This window comes from Saccostrea echinata, unplaced genomic scaffold (genome assembly GCF_033153115.1).
Source record: "Saccostrea echinata isolate AGI-Se365-2 ecotype Australia unplaced genomic scaffold, CSIRO_AGI_Sech_v1 ptg000005l, whole genome shotgun sequence".
Classification (NCBI taxonomy): Eukaryota; Metazoa; Mollusca; class Bivalvia; order Ostreida; family Ostreidae; genus Saccostrea; species Saccostrea echinata.
In genome coordinates, this window is record NW_026889754.1 from 16,289,223 (window position 1) to 16,300,101 (window position 10,879).

Genomic DNA, 10,879 nt, shown 5'->3' on the forward strand with positions numbered 1-10,879 from the left:
AGAATTTTGGCTTGGTGTTTCTTTCCCTTTTGAATATCGTGTGCTAGTTCTTTTGTATCACCATGAGTTAAAAAAGCTTCGTTATGGAAATCATATACGGTACCATTTTAAGATTCTGCAAGGTCAATTATTGTAAATAAAAATATAGTGTCTCAATCTGATAGCCCAAGGAGTTTTCACTTTTTATGAATGACGAATAGATTGCCTTGGGATAAAGAATTTAACTGATGAGGGTACAATCGACCTTTTTTCTGAATAATTAAAACTACAGATGTGTTGAAGCTTTATACTGAACAAAATTTGAATATGTACGCTTCCTGCAACTAATTTGACAACTGTTACCAATAATCATTGATGTGCAATGACATTGATTGTAAAGTAAAACCTATCGTCTGGTCATATTTTGCCTGACACATTTCATGCCATTTGTTAGGTTTGTTAGCTTTTATACTAAACTAGATGAAATCCCGCGCAAGCGCGGGGAATTGAATTTATACCACTACCAACAGAAAATATATTGTAGTTCTCTACTGACAGCTTACAGGCTTATAGCAGGAACAAATACTTTGTTCAAATCCTGCATGAAGAAGATTTACCTATCCACCCGCACCCACCCCACCCCCACCCCCCGTTTTTTGTGTTTGTTTTGTTTAATTTTTTTTTTAACTTGAAAAATAGCAATTTCATTAATTGACGTTTATTGTGAAACCTGTTATACTATGTTATGGATATTGTACTTCTGATGCTCTTAATTATTTTATTTCCGTCAAGGATAAAAGCAACGAATATGCACATTTTACTAATAAATTGATTGGGGGGGGGGGGGGGTAAAAATTCACAGGTACTTGGGTCTTGGTTTGTAAATATGTTTGTACCTTATTGATATGTAAAAATGTACTTTACTTTTTTACCTACATGTACATACATATTTATAAACCAAGAACCAAGTATCTGTGTAAAAATTAGCTTTTAGCTCCCTATGAATAGGCTGAGTATTTGATACAAAAGACTAAGCTGCAATAATGTAGCCCTCTCCGATTTTTTTTTTTGTTTTTTTGTTTTGTTTTTGATCAGATATTTTCTGGCTTTTCTCTCTGCCCCCCCCCCCCCCCTCAAAAAAGGAGAGGGCTACATTATTGCAGCTATAAAAGAGACTGTATTCAGAAATTAACTGTGCATTGATTAATGCGCAAAATCTTACATCTTTAATTGTATTTGAACAATACCTTATTCATTAATTTTCTCTCTTCATGTAAGCAAGTTTATTACGAAGTACAAATTGTACTTCGGGTTCGTTGCCACGATGCTCTCAGTAAGGAATATGTACAAATTTTACTGATAAATGTATTAGGAAAACCTACTACATACATATATGTAATAGTCTTTCGATATATAATTATATTCACAACTTATAGTGTTATCAGTGATTTACCATTATTTCAATTATGACCATTTACACAAAAGCTTTTTTTATGGTCATGTAGCTATAATCGCCTCGTTTTTTTCTTAACATCGGGCTCGATGCTATATGATGTTCTAGAAGCTTCCGTCAATATAAAGATCGGTGAATGACGAAAATATTTTGCACATTTCCCTTTTTAATCGGTTATCACAACTTATTTCTTTTATATAATTTAAATCAAGTTTTGATTGAATAATTCAATGATGACGTTTTCTGTAATAAATAAACGATTGCTTGTTGTCAGTTTCATTAAAAATTGCCAGTAACTTAGATCCGCCAACCGGAAACGCCACCATACTCACGTTTTAGCTATTTCATGGCTGTTTATAGAAAATGAAAGTAGACTTTTAATTTAATGTACGATATTTACTATGCGAGTGAAATCTAAATATAGTTTACGGACATCAGCTTGTACCTAGCGTATTGTTAGAGGAGTAAGTAAGAACTCTGGTGCACCCATTTCGGAGTTTATTTGCAAAATTTATTAATTTATAAGTATAGATTTGACTACTGATTACGCCATCTACGCCATCTACCTGATCAATACATGGGCCTCACGGTGGGTGTGACCGGTCGACAGGGGATACTTATATCCCTCCCCCGGCACCTTATCCCACCTCTGGTCTTTTTGTCATGTTCATGATTCAGTATGAGATTTATAGAATCATTAAAAAAAAAAAAATTATAAAATCATTAAAAATTATTGGAACTCGTAAAATTTAAAACCCTTTTTGAATGCTCATTTTAAACAAATAAAAATATGAGAGAACAGTCATTAATGACATCCGTTTCAAAATTAATGGAATGAATATTTAGTTTTTTTTCAAGGCTATCTTTGAAAAAAAATGTCCCACTGACTAAAAATAACTTTATTCATAACTTTGTGAAACCTCAGGGATAACTTTCTATTTATTTCAATCCAATTATTCCGTCCCGTCAACATTTAATTTTCATTTCTACCTTCAATTTGAGTAAATTTTGAACATTATACGAGGGATGTTCCAGAAACAATGGCACTTGGCTGTTTTCACCCACTTTATTAATCTTTGATCCTTTTATTCGTCCATGCCCTTCAAAGTAATCACCCTTGGTCTGGTTACACTTTTTTAGACGATCAATCCACTTCTGGAAACATTTTTCGTACTCCTCAATAGAGACACCCATCATGTTCTTATAAATTGCAGACCTAAGGTCATTTCATGATTTGTATCTTTTTTCCAGATAGGTGGAATTGAAAAAGAAGAAAGAAGTCGCATGGGGCTATATCTTGAGAAAACGGGGGTGTGGTAGGACAGTAACCTTGTTCGCCACCACATATCCGGTCACAGTGCGTGCTTTGTGTCCAGGCGCATTGTCATGCAAAAATCGGAAATACTTCATACCCGTTTTGGGGCCACGATTTCCCTAATGTATCTTAAGTTTTTTAATAACAACATTTTTATAAAAGTTACCTGTAAACGTTTTGCCCTTTGGCACAGGAATTTGCATGAAAAGGCCTTTATTCTCAGTTAAAGAAAACAGCATTTAAAACCTTCTTCACGGTTTGTCATCTTTTTAGCAAAACTAGGACGTTTTGCATTCTTTGATGCCCAGACTCTGTTAAAACTCTTAGGTTTTGGCTCAAAATAGTATACCCAGTTCTCATTACCAGTTACTAAATTATCAAAAGTTTTTTTCGTCATTTTGGATACAATTTTAATAATTTCTTTGCATTTTCAATGCGGACTCTCTTTTGTTCATATCACCTAGCGTTAATCTTCTAAGCTTTAGAAAGACAAGTTTGTCATTCGAGCCAATTGTCTCATGTTATATCGTGCGTCTTTCTGTAAGATTTGGTGGATTTTTACGATATTATTATTGGTTGCAACTGTTGCAGGGCGACCTTGGCGAGCAGCATCTTTAAGGTGTACGTAACCCGTTTAAAATTTAGCAGTCCACCTACAAACAGACCTAAGAGACATTTGACCACTCCCATGACATCAGAGACCTCACCAGGGTTTTCCATGGGCTGTTTAACGTTACGGCCCCTCCACAGTTAAATTCCTTAACGCAACAGTTAAATAAAAATAAGCGCCATAGTTCCGTCACAGTTAAAATAATAGCACCACAGTCTTGACGAGTTAACATTTTTTTCATAATAACTGTAAGTACAAAGTAAGTAAAAGTTCACACACTTCAAATGGAAAAGGTATGTTCACATTGTAAATAAAATAATCATAATATATTAAATTAAATTTTAATTATTTTGCATATGTTGTCATTAGTATGCAGATTTTCATTGATGTTTTATTTAAGATATGAAATTTTGTGCAGCAATAAGAATAAGAAATAAACACTGCTACGGATAACCAGAATTTAGAAGGTTCAAAATTTTTTAATACCACTCTAGTTTTCAAAATATTTGCAGGGAAGAAGAACCACATCATGGTCAGGGGGCTGCTTGTCAGCCGATGCATAAAGCTGCAACAAGCACTGTGGCAATTACACATGGTAACTAAGTAAAGAAATCTTTATACATGCGGGAAGGATTTTGGTGTAATGCCTCAAAATTATTCTTTTAATTTACGATTTAAGAGTCATGTTAATTGACTTAAGGGTACATACCACAAACAAGAATTTGATGCATGGATTGATATATATATATTTTTTTTTGACTGATTATGAGTGGAAATAACATAAATAATCAATCCCTAAAATATAAAGAAATTGTAAGTTTTCTTTGGTGCTTATACATGTGTAAGTAACTTTGTATCGTTTTCTATGAAACTCTATACAAAATTTTGCAGGTATTTTTGACATTGTGACAAAATCTTACAAAATTCTTCCACTTTACCCAGGGAATATCATTCAGGTTACCTATTTGAATATTAATCTATGAGAAATATTGCTGATTTCTGAAAAAAAGTTTGTTTGTATTATTTGTCCTTAATATACATTGTTTTGCAATTCTAAATAAGTGCTCAGAGAATATATTCTCAATTTATTAAAAAAAAAAAGTAACTCATGCCAAAAGTGTGCACAATAATTGATACATGTGTTGTTTACCAATTACTGAATTATAAAATTTTGCCATGTATTCATTGTATGAATTCCTAATAATTCAATAATTAATTAACAAACATGTATGCCATTGAAAGTTGAATGAAATGATCAGAATAGATTGCATTTTTATTAGATAGCATATAAATTTCTAATAAATATTTTTTGTATCAATAGGGGAAGAAAATGAAACAACTGTCACAGAAATTTCTCCTGCCACACCTGTGCAAGCCATTATATTGTATATACTACAGAAAAGAAAGCTGCTTTTTAATTTTTCCCCTAAATAATAATGCCATATTTTTGTGAGGAATTTTTGCTTGGCACACCCCCCCCCCCCTTAATAAAAAATTGAAAGTGAATTAAGCTTATAAATGAACACTTTTTATTACACACACACACACACACACAAATGCACTAACCAGTAGGCCACTTGATTTTTTCTGCAGACAGGCATTGTAGAGCTGTACAAGTCCGCATGAAGCATCTGTACACAGAAGAATAAGTGACGTTAAATCTGTCACTTATTTGCCTGTACCCTTCCATGTTGGCCAGCATCCATATCGAAATCATTATTTGTTTGGAAGTTTCGATGATTTCTCTGCCATGAACCTGTTCTTTTGGAATGTGGCCTGTTGACAGTATCTGTTGATTCAATAAATAAAGTATACACTTCGATGATATATTGGATAATGTTTGCGCGTACCCCCCCCCCCCTCCACCGTATTTGTACACATAAACCATACACGAATTCCATAACCTGATATTCATTTTTTTTTTTAATAACATATGTACATTTCACTTTTTTAGGGGGGGGGGGGGTTAAATATTTATTCATAATTATAGCGTGTTCAAAACTGAAATGCAGCAATTGAATAATTAAATTTATCAATATACGCCGCCGTGTTCGTGTATAAACTTAAATATAATCAAAGTGTAAATAATCCTCATAAAAATCAACCCGTTTCTTTATTCGACTAAACATAACATGATATTGAAAATTTAATTTTAATTCAGTTAATTTAAAATATATGTAGTGCTTGTAATTCTGCTCTTCTATGGTACTCTAAAAGGAGCGCAATTTTAAATATTTTTTTTTTACATAGAAGATTTTGTGAATAGTCCTTAAAATTATAATAACATATCGAACAAAGAATTTACAGAGTTATAAAATTCTAATCTTATTATGAAAAGGTGCATTTTCTTATGTTATTTATTAATAATTTAAAATATACCTGTCTACAGACTTCCTCGAAAGTCTCTCTACGCATTCGAAAATGTGAGGAGAACTCATCTGGGGAGTATGCTGGTACGGTAACGTTAAAATATTCAGCAATACGCTGTCGGCTTCTTTTTTCGGTCAATAAACGACGAATAACATCTGGCATAACATCGTCGTCACAATCATTCATGTCACTGTCTTCAAATACTTGAAGCAGAAATATTTTTAATATGCGAGTGCTTCGTTTTAATTCGTAGTCCTCCATATTTGGTAATTGTGACGTTACCAACCGTTCCATTAACGTCACCGTTTCCAGATGACGTCGCCGGGAAGGCAACGTTAATGGAAAGCGCCCCTATATCTTTCAAAAAATAATGATTCAATGCGTAAAGCACAACAGTTTGCACTATAGTTTTGACGTCAATTACGGTATTATGACGTAACAATGGAGATATTCATGCTCATCCCATGGTAGTTCATGAGAAAATGAACAATTTTCTAATTTGCAAAGAATCTTAAAGAAAAAAACTTGGAAATGTAAATATAAATCAATGAACCTCCAAATAATGTACCGTTTTTCAGTTTCTTACGATAAACCGTTAATTTACTCCAATGAGGGTCCATTGTTTGGCTTGCATAAGCAATTATCTTGTAGACAACGCTGGACACTTGAATGGAAAGAGATGAGCCACTTTTTCCTCACCACGATAAATTAAAATGAATTTTTAATACTAATTAATTCATATGCTTTAATAGTTCTACGGATAATCACGTCTCTAAAATTGCATTGGCACTGCGAGTCAAACATCGTACGTGTATCGTAATCACGTGATTTTATAATGTTGAAAAAATAACTTTATTATTTTTTGACTCTAAACTGCATAAGTATTTTTTTTAATTCACAAGTTTTAATATATGCCATTCTTCAGACCGATAATTGCAAATATTTACAGATGTTAGCGTGATTGTGTGACTTACCAGAATTTTCTCTGTCCTTAAATAAACACTGTATAATTTACCTTTTGTAAACAATTTTTTTTAAAATAGGGTTTAATACTTAAATACTTTAAACTTGTTGCTGGTACTTTTTTTCAGATTCTATAAGCTGATATTTGTTAATTGTACGAATGTGTTGGGGGGGGGGGTATTTTTAAAAGTATGCATATATTTTGGAAACATCGTACTTTTTGTTATACACAATGTATTATCGATATCGATTAATTGCTTTTATTATTAAATTTATTAATCAATTTTCCAAATAATAAATGTCATTTTTGTAGCAAAATTTTCATTCATTATGGTTGTGTGGTATTTCTATTTATTTCGTGGTTCCTTCGCGAATTCGGTCGTGGAATGACCGCGAATATTAGCACTTAGCTTAAGCCTTGCCCCAGAGTTGAATTTGAAATGATGGAGAACCCTGCCTCACGATGAATACCTATGCCAAAGACCTACCTTTGATATAAGCCCTAAATTTAAGTGCATTGTTTGCTCTTTTCCACTCATTTTGCGTATAGTGCAATGAATACGCTATCTAGCACTGTAGCTAATTCAGTGATCTGGTGAACATGAAATTTTCTTCCTATCAATCCAACGTGTCAATGTGGTTTCAGCAAGATATTTACACGATTTTCACACAAAGAAGATGAAATGACATTATTTTTTTTGGAACACTCCTCGTACATTGATGTTAGAAATTTATGTTAAACAACTTGTTTCCTACAATCCAGAATTTGGGAAAGCAAACATTTTTAAAATGACATCAAAATTTGAGGATATATGTACTTTAAGCAGAAAATAGGTTTACCTGAATTGTACCCAGGAAAACGTAAGGATTTTTAAAATATATAAATATATATATACTCAAGATCTGTCTATGTTGATCGGTTACACAAGGATTCGTCCATGTCGTTCTTTTTTAAACAAATGTTTGTCCTAAAAATAAATTCAATATCAGAAACTCCTAGAAGAAAAAAAAAAGTTTTTTTTTTTTTAAAATCATATGCTGCTGTACAGAAAGGAAACTGCATACTAAATGTTATCTTATCTTCTGGATTTTGTAAATGTTTATATGTATTCTACAAAATATCATCTTTCAATTTAAATACGATGAATATTTCTCAGAAAAAACATTAAAATTAGGTAAATATATCATATTCTAGAACGGTTTACGCGGTTTTTAATTCATGCAATATGTGAAAACCTTTTAAAGGAATGAAATTCTCCAATTTTGTTGTTCTTTTTGGTTTTGTTAACTACTTATGGCTTTTTTGTTGCGTTCTGTAATTTCCATTTCTACTTTTTTTTTTTAAAGTCCAAGATGTGAAGTTTGCTGTTTTAAATTACGTATATCTAAACTACATGCTGATCAGGTTTGAATTCTTTCCTGAAAACCAAATACTTGATCAAAAAATGATTGAAAAACCTCCTTATGCTGGTTATTTGTTACTATTTGTCTTGAAAGATCTGATTATATTTAAACTTTATCAGGAAGTGGAAGTGTACAGATTGCACATTTTTTTGATAGGAAGATATGTACGCTATAACTTGCGTCAGTTAAAAATAAAGCTGGAAATTTATTTATTTTGTTTACTAAATAAAGTTACGAAAATATTGTAAATTACACAATTGGAAATGAACGCATTATAAAGATTTCAAAGTATAATTTTTTATTATCCTACTAGGATAGTAATACCTTCATTTAAATTCATGCATCATGTGACACCGTCGCTACTTTAAGATTGATAAACAAAAATGGCGTCAAGAAAACGAGGTAGGCCGTTTGGTATACAAAATAACTTTTTGACATGGATGGCGTACGTTTTATGCTTAAAGATACTTATCTTTGAAAACAACCAGTATTAACTATCTACTCTTTAATGACAGATATTAACTTTTATTCAAAATCGTAGTCAAAATGCAACGTACCTCGTTGTCTATATGATTTCCCGCGGACATGCGTGTCTATATACTGTTAACGCACTTCCTTCATCAATATTCATGAATAGGTTGAATTCTTAATTGCAGATTTTGCTTAATTGTTTTGTAATTACAACGACTTATTTAGTAAAACTTTGTGGAAAGCATGTAATATTATTGGAAATAAATTGGAAATAATATGTTTTATGCATTCATATGTATCTAAGCATTTTTGTGTTAAGAATTTAGCTATCTGTATATTATATAATGTGTTAACTTACGCTTCGTAAACTACTTGCACGTTTTGTAATGAATAGTCTCAGGTTTTAGGGACCTTGCGGTGTTTAGCTAATAGTTACAATGTGATCACGTGATCAGTATCAATGTTAGATGCTCAAGCTGCAAGTGTCTGTGCACACTGAAATTTGTGAAGGAAAACATTGGTTCACAATGTGAACTCGCAGTATACATGATGTCTAACTTTTCCATGTTACTACCTCTAAGTTATTGGTTCGCAATGTGAACTCGCAGTATACATGATGTCTAAGTTTTTCATGTTACTGCCTCTAAGTTATTGGTTCGCAGTGTGAACTTTCAGTATATGATGGCGAAGTAATTCATGCTACTGTCTCAAAGATTTTGGTTCTCAATGTGAACTAGCAGTACATAATGTCTAAGTAGAATTAGTTGTGTCACTGCATCTATTCTAAGTTATTGGTTCTCAGTGAGATCTAGGAGCACATGATGTATAAGTAAGTCATGTTACTGTCTCAATGATTTTGGTTCTCAATGTGAACTAGCTGTACATGATGTCAAAGTAATTCATGTTAATGTCTCAAAGATTTTAGGTCTTAATGTGAACTAACCGTACACATGGTACTTGATGTCTTAGAACTCAATGTTAGTCTTTGTTACTGTCTCAAAGATTTATTTCTCAATGCAAAATAGCAGTATATGATGACTAAGTAAGTTTAGTTCATTGTTTCTTAGTTATTGGTTCTCAACATGAAATAGCAATACATGATGTCTAGGTAAAGTTAGTCATGTCACAGTCTCTATGTATTGCAATTGATTCTCAATATTGAACTAGCAGTACATAAAGTTTAAGTTCTAAGCCATGTCATATTATCTAAGTTATTGGTTCTTAAGATGAACTAGCAATACATAATCAATGTCTAAATTACTTGTGTCATGGTTGCTAAATTATTGGTGCTCAATATTATCAAGCAGTACATAATGTCTAAGTTAGTCATGTCATGGTCTCTAAGTTATTGATCCTTAATATGTACTAGCAATACATAATGTCTGAGTAAAGTTAGTCAAGTTACTGTCTCAAAGTTATTACCTAGTTACTTATGTGCACTACTATTCACATATGTATATTGAAGTAAGACATATCTCTCTCTCTTTTACAAGGAGTAAACAAGAATAAAGTTAGCAGTACATGAATTTCAAGATCACTTCAAAATGTTTAAGTCAAATATCAGTAAAGAATCACAAACAAAGCATGGCTTTTAATTTTAATTTAATTTTTATAAATCACCATGAAGTGATAGATTTATTTACCGTTTTCTTATGTCTAAGAATATTTAAAATTTCTTATGCTTTTAAACCACTGTCATGATTTTATCAAAGTATATGTATAATTATGAAAAGTCAATATAAATTTTTTATTTTTGATGAGGCATTTCAATCTAAAATGAAAAAGTACCAGATGGTGTTTTCCTGGTTAGATAATAAGTTTAATATAGAGAGAAAGTAGTATATATACATTGGTAACATATAAAATTAGAATTTGCCCTTTCAGTTTCATCTGTCAAAGAAATGACTAGACACAGATGATTCCCCAGTAAATAGAAAGAGAGTAATTTGGCAGCCGAGAATTGGAAACAACAGAATGATGTCAAGTCTCTCGACTCTCAAAGTGCCATCACCAATGCCGAACCTATACAAGTGGATATCAAGAGTCATCCAATACACTTTCCACTGAACCCAGTGATCAAGTTGTTAATCATCCTGGACATTCTTCAGATTCTACTATATATCTGCTTTGCTTAATCATTGGTCACATTGAAGGGGTTATTTGAAAATGTTATGTTTTATGTATATCTAAAATTTGGTACTACCTTCCATACAGCCATGAATCATTTCATTCTTTGTTTTCCTAATTCAATGATATTTAAGTCTAGGAATGTGTTTGTTACTTCTTGGTTAGAGCTACATGTATGCCCTCCAAC